Consider the following 15,822-nt stretch of genomic DNA (forward strand, 5'->3'; position numbering starts at 1 on the left):
TTCACCACCCATTAACAACTTGGAAAACGGTTTTCTTGGGTAAGACTTAAATGAAGCAAAGTGCAACATGGTTTCTAAAGGCCTACAATTTTTAGTGGGAATCTGCACAATTAAACTGCAGTGCCTCATGTTGTAAACCTCATCTCTGGCTATGCAAAACCTCTGAGAAGCACTTCCTTGTGTCAATCTAAATGCAGTTTCATTGATATTATTCAGAAAGTCTTCTTTCTGCCTACATATCTCACAATTTCACTAGTTTCCTGCCCTCAATTTCATTCAAAACTTCCTTTTGTTTCTTCATTTCCAGTCATTACCTCATGAATTCTACTAAATGGCTACAACTTCTAATGGATATTATCCATTCCCTCAGTTTTACATAACAGAAAGTGCACAGATTCCAGAAAGAATGAAGTTTCCTGTCTTTCTCCTTCCAAAACTCTCCAATCTCATAATAAAAATATTGAAAATAATGTCTGAGTTTGGCTATGAACAAGATGTTTTCAGTATCAAAATACAATGATTGAATACAGATACGTGATTGAGTATTAACAGGAAAATAGTTTACTGTCGCTTACCTGTATTACCCTTAACAAACTCTTCCAATTGAATCATCCCTGTACACTTACTTTTGTGCTTGAGGGAAATGCTGCCCATAGATTTTCCTCATATCTATTTAGGCCCAGGTTTTCACTTTCTTGTTTTAGTGTTTCATGGAATTTATTATGTACCTCTTTGCACTGCCCTTCTTCCTCTTCCACCAATTCATCTTCCTCAAGGTTGCCTGAATCTGAGACATCTTGTTTCAACAACTCTCCACATTCTCCTCTGCTCAGATTTGCACCTGTTGGTTTTTTTTGTTTGAGGCTTTTCTTCTGTGACTTAGGAATTTCAATTCTAGAACTATCACCACCACCTTAAAGCATGAGAAAGGGAAAGAGGAATATGAATCAAATGGGTTATATAAATAGCAGCAGGCATTTTACCCATTAAAAACACAGGAAAGTAGTCATCTGGGACTGTATGGAAAAGAAGCCAGGTAAGGGCAGGATGGGAGAAGGACACATCAGACACAAAGGCTTAGGAGGGGACTCAGTATGGTCATTTCCATTATCTTACTTATTTTATTCTGACATGACCATCTGTTCTGTTCTTATAACACTACTTTCCTCAATTACTACAGCCAAGTGAAAACAACAACAACAAAAACCGAAATGAAATTACTTAGTAAGTTTACTTTTGTATGTCATTGTATTATGAAGTACTTTCCAAATAACTTACCATTATTTCTGAATTTTTGGGGAACATTCGTTAACGATGTCAAGTTTGGCTTCTGTGGCTTCTGCAAATAAAAACACATTTTAAAAGAATTATTTGATCTGTTTTTGTTTGCTTTTTTGTTTTAAAGCAAATCCTTTACTTACATCAAATCTTGAACAGTAAATACAACCAGGCTGTCCCCTTTTGAAAGGACTCAGATACTTGCTAGATCCTTCAACTTTAATTACACAAACATTCCTCTCCTCTTGTGTACAAGTCAGTGACTATTCAAAACTATCTGTAAATGCGTAACAATTCTAAAAAGGTACTTTAATCTATTGGTAAAATACAACTACACTCGCGATTACTTACTTGTAAGTATGCACAACTCAAGTATCAATTAAAGTTCCTGAAGCTTGAAGAATAAATTAGTTAATATAACTCCACTTAGTGAAATATCTGTAAATTTCAAAATAATGCTAGAAATTTGAATCACTTCCCCTAAAATCAATGTAAGAAAATAGAAAAAATTTTAAAGTACACATGCTTACATCTCCAGCATTACAGAGTGTGCTGAACTAACAAACTAAAGTTCCTAATCACTGCAGAATCCCAGTGCAACAGACTAAATACTCCAGACGCCATTGAAAAAACTGGTAATCCTTTGGAACATTCATAAAAACAGCAGGATAAGCACATGGAGCTTATAAAGAGAAAAGTCCAAATATTCAAAAAATGAAGATAGTCATGCAGTGTGAGATTATATACAAGCACGGAATGTCATCCCACAGAAGGAAAAAAGAAAGAAAAAATAATTATTTGAGCAACTCAAGTATCGAACACTCGAGGAACCTAGCGAGGAAGGAAAGAGAACCAGGTGATGAACAATTTCACTAGATTTTGATAAATAAATGTTCTTTTTCATTATCGTGTTCTTTTTCATTAATCATCCTATCATGTAAATTAGGGGAAACAATTGTGAAGTTTGAAAGAGAACAGAACAGGTTATTTATTAACTTATCAATTCCTAGGGTTGGCAAATCTCACTCAATGAACAACTAATACGATGTGGTAGTTTATCTTAATATCTACTCTTTTGCCTCAAACCACAAATCTACTGCATGTTCTGCCAAAGCAACAATTTTTAGGAAAAACTTACAGCAGAAGAAAGGTTGGCAGATGAGAGACTCTTCTTAAGGAGGAAAAAAAAAACAAAAAAAAAAAACCAAAGAATTGGCTGGAAAAAGAGTTTCCTTCTATCTCATAGGAAATTGCCTTCAAATCACTTATTTTACACAACTATTTTCCCATAAAGGCACCATACCTTGGCTGTAAAATCCAGTTCTTCTTCCTCAGAATTATTCCAGGTGCCATTACTGCCCTCTTTTTCAGAACTTCAAAAACAACGAAAAGTAAGTACTGGTCCTCTCAAATAATTCCTCAAATAAGCATTTGGTATTTTTATAAGACTCACCTTGTTGAGTATCCTTCGAAAAAGTCATCCATTGCTGTTCAAATATAAATCGACATGTTGAGATTAGATTTTGCATACTAAAAATTAACCAATACAGACATTTAACATGAAAACAGCTCATAAGAGTACAGAAGCTGAAGTGGCCAATTCAATAAGAACAGCATGAAGGAAAGTATTTACAAAACAAATGCTTTTTCAAATTATACTGAAAAACAAATCAGACATATCTACAATATCTACCATTTTTTGCTGCCGTACCTTGCTATGGATTATAAATAAAGTATATTTATAAATACAAAGAAAATCAAAAAGCATACTCAGGAGCTATAGGTTATCCCTAGCTAGAAGAATCACCAGCATTTCTCTACAGTGAATCAAAAAATGATATACTTGAGACAAAAGGAGCATTAGCAGGGCATGCTATACTACACCCCCAAGTTTTTATCAGTTCAGTGAAGGTAGTAACTCACACCTAAGACTATAGGATAGGTCAGGTCAAAAGGGATCTCTGGAAGTCTCTCAACCAACTACTTAAAGCCAGCTCAGCTTTGAGGTCAGGAAAAGTTGGTCAGGGTTTTATTCAGTCTAGTCTTGAACACCTCCAAGAGAAGGTTCACAACTTCTCTATTTTGCCATCCTTATCATGGCAACACTTTTCATCTCCAGCTAGAAACCATCTTGCTTCCATTTATACCTCTTGCCATCTTCGCTTCCTGTCAAGTATCACAGGGAAGCATCTGGCTTTGTCTTCTCATCTGCATTGGACGCTGCAGTTAGGGCCCTTCAAAGCTGCCTCTTCTTCAGGCTGAGTAAGTCCACTTTCTCAGCCCTCTCTCACAGGGCAAATACTCCTTCACAAATATGATGGCTCCCTAGAGAATTAGCTTGCTATTGATCCATCGACCTCTCACGTAGAAGGAACTCAAAATTACAGCCAAGGCACAGTCAAGTGAGTGCTAAACAGGGGCTGACAATCGCTTCTCTCAGTCTCCTGGCTTTGCTACTCTTAGCACAGTGCAAGCTGCAGCCCTTAGCTGCCAGAGCACCCTGCTGCCTCATGCTCAGCTTGCCTTCTGACAGGTCTGTGTCCTTTCTCAGCAGAGCTGCTCCCCTGCCGTGCAGTCCCATCATGTTTTGTAGGAAGGGGCTTTTTCACCCCAAATGGGTCTTGGTATTTGCCCCCGATGGATTTCTTAAGATGCCTGCCAGTCTATTGCCCTGGCTCATTGAAGTCCCTCTGAATGCCAGCTCTGTGCTGAAGCATATCCAACAATCGCTCTTACTTCAGATCATTAGCAACCCTGATGAGAGCGCCCTGCAGTAAATCCTTCAGGTCACCGTTCTAATGAAAACTGCAGTCTAGGAACACAATTTTTGAAGCGCTAACACCTCTTAACAACTAAAACATAATAGAAGGACTTTCTGATTCCCAGCACAGAAGGGAAAACAGACATACCTGATCTCCACATAGAAATCATAATTCCTGAAGTTCCTGAACTGTTAAATATTATAACAAAAAGAAGGGTTACTACTAACAACCTACAAATGAGTGTACAAATTTTGCCTTTCCTAAACACAGTATGCGAGAATATTCCCTGATCTGAACACAGCTTTCTGAGATGCAGTACAGTATAAATGTTCAAAGAAATCTCATGGAGAAAAAAGCTAGAGGCTGAAACTTCCCATCTGAGGGCATCTTAAATGGTTCAAATGCTAACAATCTGATTGTTGATGTTTTCCACTACAGAAAACACAGAATATTCTTAAATGCTAATGGAATCCTGCTGTATGTAAAGCTAAATAACTAATTCAGTACTATGACTCTATCTGCTAACTTTCCACGCAGAACAGAAAATTGCTGGTGTGTGGAACAGTTAAACTCTGGACGAACGACTTCAGTTACATCTTCAATGAGTACCACTAGAAGTAAGGAAAACAGCTCATTAAATTACCTACACTTTTGCTTTCAACATATAAATACTGCCAATGATCCTGCTATCCTTTAGAAGGCGAGACAGGAATTTGATGAGATAGCTTTCAGCTAGACCAAAACCACAGCCATGATGCACTGACACAGAAATGAGATCTAGTCTCCAGGGACCCGTTTCCACTTTAACTGAAGCCTATATCACCATTTCTGAGCAAGAGGAGAACAGATTACAAAACAAACAACCCCAAAACCAACACTATCACAAGTGATAAAAGCAAATGCTGAATTCAGTAATAAGGGACTCATGCAAAACATGCAAAGAAACAAAAGCTGCCCCAAATCCACTCTAACTCATAGATCTTAAATCATCAAGATACAGATCTGCAAGATAATAAGCACCTATGATGAATAAGTATTTGTGTATCACAAGACATGTGTGGTATTTAAAATACTGCTGTGCAGAATGAATACCTTCACTCGATTCTCCTGTTCTCAGAGTCTGCTCAGGGGACCGTTGCATTTCTATATCCATTAAGGGAAAGGCATGGAAAGGACAGACCACAATGACATCAGAATAAATGCGGAATCTCACAAGTTTGGAAAATACAAAAAGCACACACACAAAGCTACAGCACTGGGAGAATGCGCTGTGACTATGACATGCATTTGTGTGCATGTGTACATCTGTGTGTCAAAAGAGAAACTGTGGAACACTACCTTGACATCAAATTCTTTCACAATAAATCTGTTACTTTTCTCTGGAGCAGAAGATTGTCCTACTTACATGGATTTTATCACATACACATGCAGTGCTGTGGAAAAACAGCTACTATCAGAAACATACACTTAAGAGAAAGTTTAAAAGAATCATAGGATGGCTTGGGTTGAAAAGAACCTCAAGATGATTTCTCATCCCTTCTGGCTTTTCTCTGTTTCCTTAAGAGGGAATACAGGAAAAGTTTTATCTGACCTCAGGAGATAAAAATCACACAGAAGTGATAATTTACTTTTGTAAAGAGTTTTACAATGCTGAGACAATTCCTCTAATCATAGAAACACTAAGGTTGGAAAAGATTATCAAGTCCAATTGCAAATGACTCAGGGAAACGCTGAACAATACACTAGTATGTGCTGCAGTGGCCAAACATACTGTCACTGCAAACATACTAGAAACAGAAATAGCACAACTACTGTTTTCCTCAAAAAGAAATTGTTACTTAAAATCTAAGAGATCGGTCATTCAATATGTTCTGGAAGCCAATCTGTACGTGATTAATAAAAGGGTTCATGTTCTGACATCCAAATAATCATGAGCAAACTTGTTGAAAAATGCTGACCTGTTCAACATTCTTCAGAATCTCCTCTTCTAATTAGAAAGTACAAAAGTAGCAGAAAGTATAAGGTCAAAATTTTAGATAGCAGAAAAATAAAACAGAAGAGCAAAAGACAATAAAAGAATTCCAAAGTGGGTATTTCTCTGGTCTCTCTCTCAACATCCCGGCTTCTCTAAAGGACACTTTTAAGACTGTTACTGTGGCATATTAAAAGGACTCTCATGATTCAGGGTGTGGATGCAATCAGAGACTGCAGAATTAATTCCAATATTGTTTCTACTACGCTACTGAACTTTCTCTCTGCTCCCTCCTACTCCTCATGCTGGTGTCATCTTTAAGAGACTGAGCACAGGGAGAATCACAGAATGGTTTGAGTTGGAACAGACCTTTAATATCATCTAAATCCAACTCCCTGCTATAGGCAGGGACACCTCCCTCTAGACCAGGTTGCTCAAAGCCCCATCCACCTTTGGCTTTGAATGCTTGCAGGGAGGGAGCATTTACAACCTCTCTGGGCAACCTGTTCCAGTGTCTCATCCCCCTCACAGTAAAGAATTTCTTCCTGATATCTAGTCTAAATGTACCCTCTACTTGGAAGAAGAAACCCTCAAATCACATATTTTAAATTAACCCAGGCCTGTTAGTCCTTACAATGGGGTACCAGAGCAACTATCTACGTGCATGGAAGGTAGCAACTGAGTGGATTTGGATAAAAAAAAGTATTTCAATGATTAAACCAACTGTATCGAGCCCCACTGAAAAACAAGCAAACAAAACTTCAAAACCAAGCTACGAAGAAACTTTTTCAACCACTCTCTAGTTCAAAGTAACTGCTCCTAAGTCAAAGGCAACATCACTTGGGTCTAAAATCTATACTTCCATCTGGGATAAGTCCAGGAAGAAAAAATATGCCATGTATTCTTTGATCATATTTCTCAGTCTTTATAATAAAAAAGTAATGACTTGTGTTTGAACAGTCTGCTGCCCATCTGACACATGATTCTCACAAAACCCTTAAAAATAAGGAACAAATAAAACCTCGTACGTTGGGGCTTGAAACGTAAACTGCAAGGCAATCTCATTCATACTAAAATAGCAACTTTCTAAGATTCATTTAGGGCAATTTGAGCTTATAAACGCTGCCTGGATTTTACAAATTCATTGAAGGAATGTATTTCTTTTATTTACAAGGCAATGAGAAAATGTAACAGTTTTTCTGGATCACAAAGTCTTTCTCAGTTGTTTTTTTTTTTTTTCTTTTTTAAATAAAAGTAATTGAAAAAAACATTATTTGATTATAAATCAAACCATGTCCAAAAAGATACGGTATATACAAACAATGTACTGTTGTTGCTTATGAAGTTATTTTTCCAAGACAATTTTTGTTACGTCTCCACAACACAAACAAAAGCAATTGTAATTGAAGGTGAGAAATTATGTCTCCCAAAAAAGGAGCTTTATGCAGGTGAAACTATTAAAATTAAAACAAAGTGACAGAAATCCAGTGGTAATCAACAAAAGATGCATCTTCTTGCAATTCATCTGCTGCTTCGCTGCTACAGAAGATAAAACTACTATTTGGGATGAAACTACAGCTTTTGCAATTGGATTTTCTGAACAACAATCTAAATGAGCATCTCTAAGAAAAATTGCACACCCATAAAACAAGGCTACTTTAACCTATTTTGTTTCTTCTCTTCCCTCCTCCCCCTTGCTAAAGGGACAGTTTAAATAAATGGGCAACTTGATGTGCTGAAAGTGACAACTGTATGAGCAGATGGATGTAGTGCACACAAATCACAACTGTCCCCACAGCCTGTGGAGATGCAGTGTAAACTAGCAGCAAGCAAACACATTCATAACACTTCTTATTACAGTCCACCTGATGCTTCCACTGAAGTCCACACTGAGCACGGTGAATTTAAAAGATGCAAACCAACCTAAGGAAGGGGCCACCACGATTCTGCCCATTAGCTCTACCACAGTTAAGTATCCTACCTCCTCTGCTCGAAGCAGCTGCACCCAACGTAAAGCCAGCAGCTCTTGCCTGGTGAGGAGTCACTGGCACAGGGATGCCTCCTTTAGCACCTGCAGAAGCTTCCCCTGCGTTCTCATGGTCTGCATATTCTGCCAGTGTTTTACTAAGACTATGGAGAGCAAAAAAGGAAATGCATTTGGGAAAAATAATCCCATAGCTACATAAACACTTAATGGGATAATAAGAGCCTTATACTATCCATCCTAAACATAACCATAGCCAAAACAATTTTCATATTCAGTAAGTGTAACATACTCTACTTTTTGCAAACCGTAACATACTCAAATATAATGGACACATCTATTTTATAGATGCACATCCAGATCTATGAAGTTATTTACTTCTGCTCGGTACCCTTTGCAGTCCAGTTTTTACAAATACAACCACTCTTATGAATGAACACCCATGGGTAAAATACTTATGTGTAGGAGGAGTTAAACTGCTTAGTAATTTAACAAAAGAAATAACAGCTAGATCTCCTCTGAAACAAAACAGGTGGTTCCTGGTCAGTGGAACTGAAGACAGTAATAACAAGGGTTCTGTTTTGAGAAGAATTTACAAACATTTCAGTTTTTCAAGTTGAACTTCTGCGTCTGTGGGCTACAGACACATTTTAATAGTGTATAGCAGGCAGACATCAGCTTAGAAACAAACACTTGAAATCTTACAGAGAATTTTGAGCAGAAGCCCTTTTCTCAACTTTCAAATTAACACCAGACACATGAACAGTATACGTGAGAAGATGTCAATGAACACATCTTCAAAATAGCACCGTTAAACTTGGTGCTGTTACCAAAAAGGTTCAAACTCAACACTGATAACTAAAAACCTAGCAATAAATTTAAAAGTTTACCTAGCATTTCCATGAAGAATAGCATAGTCCTCAGCTGTCCATCCATTAACGTCTTTATGGAAAATTTCAGCACCATAGCGAAGAAGTATTTCTACCAACTTAAGCTCCCCACCGGCTGCTGCAGTCATAAGTGGGGTTCTACAGCATCCAAAATACAAGACAAACCATACAATTTAGTCAGACATTGTAATTATTTTAATTCCCATTTGCTCAATCTCAAAGAAAATCACTTTATGAACAGAAAAAAAAGCTTCCATATTAACAACACTTGCATACAAACTTGGCATCAATTTGAAAAACTCTCTCTGGCATAACAGCAATGTTGCTGGCACAATAGCAATTTTCCTGCCACAGCGGCTACCAGAAACAATGTTTTCTTGCAGTTCTCAATGCAGAAAACATGCAATAATGCATGCCACCTGCCAAGCTGAGACCTGCTTTCGCCAGTCACTCAACGAGCTCTTTCTCTGTGTCTTTCTACTTCAATGCTCATTCCCATCCCTCCCATCAGTCCAACCTGAAGACAACTAAGGTGACCTGCAGAGTTTAGACCATCTCCTCACCTTTCACACGGATCTCGAGTGTGAACATCAGCTCCTTTTTTAAGAAGGAGCTCTACCATTTCTTTGTGATTTTCAGAGATAGCAAGAGTAAGAGGAGTACATCCGTCCTGAAAGAACAGAAATAATTCAAGTTAAAAATCAAAAGAAACAAACAAAAAATCTACAATAAAAATATCAATGCAACTTTTCGAACTTCTCTATTGAATCTCGAAATGTACCTTATTCTGAGCATTGATATGGGCACTGTGCTCAATTAACATCCCTGCTAGAAATGTGTTAGGAGTTACAGCAGCCAAGTGAAGGGCAGTGTTGCCACCAGCATCTGCCAGGTTCGGATCAGCACCATGCTCTAGCAGGATCACTGCACATCTTTCTTTCTGGCATTGTACTGCCTGGAAACAACACACACACACACACACACACACAAAAAAAAAAAGGTAAAATTTCCAGCAGTCATATTTCACTGTGTCACTACTACTACAACTTCCCATTCCTGGAATATAAAAGCATCTGCCAAGATTAGCTAGCACATGCCAAAGCCACACTGATTACAGCATGCATGCTTCTACACAGACTTACTTAAAGAATCTGGAAAGACATCATTTAATACATAATCAATAATTCCTACTTGCAGCAACATAGTATGTTCTACTTACCTTCATCAGTGGAGATCTGTTATCACTGTCAAAAAGATTTAGCTTACACTTGTTTTCTACTAGAAACGTAACGACATCCTCACGTCCATTTGCACAAGCAAGATGCAGTGGTGTCCTAAAAGTGAAACGTGTAAATTGAAACAGACAGCTAAATAAATATTTTCACTCTGTGGTACATGAACAGGGCAAATTGCATTTCTTTATCCCAATTACCTCCCAAAATAAACAAAATAAAATAAAAACAAGCTTATTCCATTACCAGCGTGCACCAAACCATGTCCCTTAGTACAACATCTACATGTTTCTTGAACACCTCCAGGGACGGTGACTTTACCACCAACCTGGGCAGCCCATTCCAGTGCACAACCACTCTCTGGAGAGGCTTATCCTAGCATCCAACGTGAACCTCCCCTGGTGCAAGCTGAGGCTGTTCCCTCTTGTCCTAACAGCTCCCATCACAGGCAGGCTGATGAGTACCCTCCATAAGACCAGCTTCCTCCAAGGCAGATAAGATGAGGACGAAATAACAGGCAGAACGTCAAATAACTCATCATGCCTTGTCACAGACATGGAACAACTCGAGAGTGACTGTTCCCACTGAGAAATTCCCAAATAAGTATACAAGATCCTTCACCTCCGAATAGAAGCCTGACAATATTGATCTGAGCACTGTATTTATTATTTATTTAGCACAGTGTACCGCAAAGAGCTCGAATGAGTAATTTAACTGTAACAAACACAACTTTGTGCAGGAGCCCCTCCTCACCCAAAAGCAGCCGTTACCAAGCACTGGGGAATATGACAACCTAAAGGAACCACCATCAGCTTCGCAAGCAAGAAAGCCTTCATGAAGCCAGCAGCCTTATCGCTGCCCTTTCTCACCAGCCCCCAACAGAGCTCTCAGCTCGGAGGAATGCCGAGCAGCCCTACGAGGGATCCAGGCCGGGAGGGCACATCGGAGCGGCCTCTACCGGCCGTCCCAGCCACGCACGGCCCCCGTTAACAGCAGCCCTCTGTGCCCAGGTCATGCAGCGGGGATCCCGGCCCGGCCCGCCCCCCTTACCGCTGCGCCTTGTCACGCTCGTCGATGTCGTGCTTCTTCAGTCCTTGCTGCACCAGGGCCAGGTCTCCGGCGGCGGCCCCGCGGTGCAGCTTGGTCAGCTCCTTCCGGCGGATCTCGTACGCACCGGCGGAGCACGCCGAGGCGGCGCTGCCGGGCGGCGGATCCCGTTTTTTCTTCTTTACGAAGCTGAGTATCTTCTTCATGTCGTCTTAAAACTCTGCCGGGCCGAGCCCCGAGCAGGACGCGGAAACACGGCGCACGCTCAGAAGCCGCGGCCCAACCCACAGGCTGCAGGGCAGCCTCAGGCTCCCAGCCGGACCCGGGAGCCCCACGTATGCGTTATACGTGCGATATGAAGCGATACTAAGCGATATGAAGCGATAGTAAGCGATATGAAGAGGATACACACCCGCGGAGAGCAGGAGTGTGCGCGTCTGTAGGCTCGGCTGCCTCAGAAAGCGGTTGGCAACGGTGTGTCCTGGGGCCGTTGCCTTTGGAATAGTCACGGGGATAACCGTCTGCAGGGTTATTTCTTGCCCTACTTGTGGGTATTATTTAATAGGGATCTCAAAGCACGCGTTTTTAACCTGTTACTAAACCAGTTGTCAGCTTTCTGTCTTCAGTTTTCCCATCTTCCCCTCCCCCCCTCCACCTTTGTTCATACTGTTTATTAAATCTTTAATATGGGTGATTTTGAATAATATTTTAAATTCATTCCTGTTAAAAACAAATAGTTCCATTTAATTTTTATTTTTCTTCAGAAATTGGTATTTCCTGTCACAGTTCCTCATATTCTCAGTGTGTTCTCTTTGGTAATCTGGAGCTTTCTCTAAGAACCATTGAGCAATTGCTATTCCTGTTGCTGTCTGCGTGAGGTGATTCCTCTTCTCTTACCCAGTACTAGATCCACGTAGCACAGTAAGATTTTCAAGTAAGGGCTTAAGTGTGGCTTAAGTGTTGCGTAAGCATTGGCATTTGGGTTAGTCTGCTAAAGACTCACCTTTCCTTTGACATAACAATACGGCTGGATAATTTAGCTCACAATCCTTGCAGCTCTGGGGTACAAAATGGCAGTCTGAAGCTCTCTTTTTGCAGTCTTTATTTTTCCCCTATTAAATCACTGTGTGTATTTTGCTTATTGAAGAGTAACAATGGCAGTAAAGGCTTGTGTGCTGCGTGTTGTCTGGTCATAGAATCTTTTAATCATAGAATGGAATGGCCTGGATTGAAAAGGCCCACAATGACCATCTAGTTTCAACCCCCCTGGATATAGCCACATCCAGCCTGGCCTTGAATGTCTCCAGGGATGGGGCATCCTCAACCCCCTTGGGCAACCTGTTTCAGTGAGTTACCACCCTCTGTGTGAAAAACTTCCTCCTAATATCTAACCTAAACCTCCCCTGCCTTAGTTTCAAACCATTCCCCTTGTCCTATCAGTATCCACAGGTGATTTACTACGCCTGATTTGCAGCTGATGTGTTTACAAGCTGGGAAATCTGGCTGGGCAGATAGCATGTTTCTGCATTGCTTGCTCCAGGGCTTTGAAGAGAACTGGGCAGTTGCAGGTAGAGACTATAGCAGCTCCAGCTCTGTCTAGGTTGGAGAGCTGGAGCTGAGGTGGTGCTTTTGATGTTACACTCTTGCTTCCCTATGCAGCCAATGTGTATGCTTAAATACAGTTTTGCTTGTTCCTGGTCCAGTCTGAAGCTCTCACACTGTATCTCATGCACATGGTCTGTTAATCCTCAGCTGGATTAACAGCTAGTTTCTATTGATAATGCTGAAAGAATTCCTTTTGGCTTACTCTAAATGAAAAAGATGCAGCTATGCTTCCCATTTTAACAATGAAAATTAAGAATAGGTTTCAAGATTGAAAAAAGAAATATATCATTTATTTGCTTTCTTTATGACTTCGTTTTCAGTTGACATAAATACATGACTTGCAGATTTTCAAATGGAATATATGGAGTTGCAACTAAAAGTTTGATCATGTCTCTCTACCAGACCTCTACAAGTCTCATTTTACCAGAGAGAAATATCCTCCTTCTTACTTGTGTCACCGCTTCTGGCAGTAAATACATTTGTGAGTGACTGTTTTTCAAGGCTGAAGCACAGGAAGAGTAAAATTTCATCAAAACTGTGATCAAAACCTGGAGTTCTCACTGAGAATGGCAATCACTGCCATTAAAGCAGCCTCATGTGGTTGTTTCACAGAAACAAGATCACATATCCCACTAGTTTTGTGGGTTTTTTGGTCTCTTTTTTACATGCTTTAATAATAAAGACTAAAAATTAAGTTTTGTTATTTTGTATATGCAGTGTTTCTTCCTGAAGTTCACACCTTATTGCCACTCTTGCCAGTATCAGTACAGCACAGGGCCTGCAGTCACCTCCCTACCTCCCCAGACCAAATCCATGAATCATTTGCTTCTCATAGGCCTCAGATGAAAATACTATTTTATAACAACTCTAACCACGTTAAGGACAGTGAGACACTTCAAGTCAGTGCTGTGCAGTTCTACAAACTTGGCAAATACCTCTAATGCAGGAGGAATGTCTAACGTGCAGCCTGAGGTCTTCGATACCACAACTAAAGCAGATCTAAACCTGAAAATACTTACACCAGCATGTTAGTGTAAACCCTTACCTTCTCTAGTGTTAACTACAGCTTGCCATAGCATCGTGGCAAGTCTCAAAACCACAAACGTGGGGAAATAACGAATGGCAGGATTTTCAGAGTAGCCTATGGTCAGCACAGCTTGGGAATTCAGCTCTCCTAGGCCCTCCAGGAAAATGTCATCATGCATTTTCCTCACAGAATTACTTAACTAGTCTCAGGAGCTTGCAAAACCCACAGAGGTTTTTAACTAGCTTACTGAAGCAAAGGCTTGAAGGTTGTCCTGAGGGGCTTCATTCGTTTTGCTTTGTTGCTGAGCTGTGGTTTCCAGTCTGTCACTTCCAGCCTTGAGCCTGAAAGAGAGACAGGCCTTGCTGTGGACATTCACAAGAGCACAACTTCTGAAAGAGCAGTCTTTATGGAGGGAAACTGACAACTTCTACTTTCAAAAACTCACGTTACTTAATTGCATTCCCTTCTATTAGAATTCAAAAAATAGCTTTTGAAAGGAACATGCACACAATTCTCCCAGCATGGAAAAAGCAACTTCTTGATTGGCAGCCCTCCTAATTACAGGTTAGTAAAACAAGGCAACCAACTTTCATATCACTGAATCTACCCTGCTGAAACGATGCTCAGTGTGCTACAGCAACCTGAGCTCATGCCCCCACTGTAACCTTAAGCTGCTCATAGGAGCAGACACGGAATGCAGCAGCCCCATTCCTTCCCAGTCACTGTCATAGCTGAGTGCACGCTGAAGCATCCTGAGCTACAGAAATGTCCCAGAGAAGGAATCAGCTCTCCACTCTGGGTTGTTACAGCAAAGACCTGAGCACCACTCTCTGGGAACTACGTGGAAACTTAGGACGGACATGGAGAAACCTCAGAGTCCAGAGCTTTGATGTGAGTATATGGCTTGTGTTGTCGTGTAATTTGGTGCCTGTTTACATTAAACATCCCCAATATGGCTGCAGTCTTTCATGTGGCACAAGCTTAGCAAACGGGCCAATTCACAGTTGGGCATCGAAGGCAGGAGCTTGGGCTCCTCCTAGAATCAGGGATGGGGAGAATTCAGAAATACCCATTGCTCATCCACTGTTAGGTTCATGTCAGCTTCAGTGCAGAAACCTGCAGGGGGAGCAAAGTGTTTCTGTGTATCCACTAGAAGGCTGTTTCTAACACACTGCTTTGCCCCTCCAGCTTGTGAAAAGCACCCAGGCCTGCTAGCAGCATTATGTACCTTGAACAGCTGGCCTAGAGCTTAAGTATTTCAAGGTGTCATTGTTCAGAAGCATAAGGCAGAGGCAGCAGCAGAGGGAGGTGGGTCCAGAGGTGACAAGCCTAGAAGTAAGCAAGCCAAGAAGTAAGCAAGCCAACAGGGGTCCCTGCACATCCTTCAGAGAAAGTACCTCAGAGTACTGGGGAGATTCAGTCTTCCTCTTGCTCTGCTCCTGCTGCGGGCAGGGCACCTATGAAGAATGGACAAAGTGAGACACATTCAGTCTCTTGCAGTGAGTTTTCCTAAGTCTGTTAAGCCCTGTCATCAAAGCTTTGCCATGCTCTCTGTGGGGAAGTGCAGCTGCAAGCTTTGTTAAAAATTGTTGGTATCTAGCTTTACAACGTGAGTTTTCCATTTATCATGTTCTGTGTTTTTTTCCAAGATTGTAATAGGGCCCTCTGTCAAAAGAAGCCCAACTCTATGCAGAGAGATGTGCATAATCAGGCAGAGCTTTCTAAAGAACAGCACCTGTTGCAGAACGGCGGGAGAAAAGCAAACGATCACACCTGTCATTGACATATGATCAGCTAATCTCGTTTATTCCTTGACTGCGTGTACATTTATAATACGGATAATTAGCTCATACATATTGCAAAAGTGGAGCTCATCATTGGTTCCCAATTACATACCATCCCCAAGTATCTTTGCAGCTTCTTGTTATCATCCTGAAAGCTACTCCCTTGCTGAGTTCACAAAACCATGGCTAGTTTCTCACCATCCCAGGGCATCCTGTTGTTCTCACTGTCCTTGCAGGTGTT

The 15,822-nt window shown here is 40.7% G+C and overlaps 1 pseudogene across 1 annotated transcript in view; it reads right to left on the bottom strand.

The window, feature by feature from the left end:
- LOC146757170 (uncharacterized) overlaps nucleotides 1-13,474 on the bottom strand; it is a 55,185-nt pseudogene extending 41,711 nt beyond the window's left edge. Inside the window, exons 1-11 of the transcript XR_014937087.1 lie at nucleotides 11,169-13,474; nucleotides 10,106-10,220; nucleotides 9,668-9,841; nucleotides 9,450-9,556; nucleotides 8,887-9,024; nucleotides 7,994-8,142; nucleotides 5,133-5,183; nucleotides 2,732-2,765; nucleotides 2,582-2,651; nucleotides 1,279-1,339; nucleotides 729-913 (exon numbers count right to left, since the gene is read on the bottom strand). The product of XR_014937087.1 is annotated as an uncharacterized LOC146757170 (transcript). The remainder of the gene's footprint in view (nucleotides 1-728; nucleotides 914-1,278; nucleotides 1,340-2,581; nucleotides 2,652-2,731; nucleotides 2,766-5,132; nucleotides 5,184-7,993; nucleotides 8,143-8,886; nucleotides 9,025-9,449; nucleotides 9,557-9,667; nucleotides 9,842-10,105; nucleotides 10,221-11,168) is intronic.
- Between the last annotated feature and the right edge of the window lie 2,348 nt (nucleotides 13,475-15,822).

This window comes from Coturnix japonica, chromosome 24 (genome assembly GCF_054131305.1).
Source record: "Coturnix japonica strain WE chromosome 24, WE-NBRP24, whole genome shotgun sequence".
NCBI lineage: Eukaryota > Metazoa > Chordata > Aves > Galliformes > Phasianidae > Coturnix > Coturnix japonica.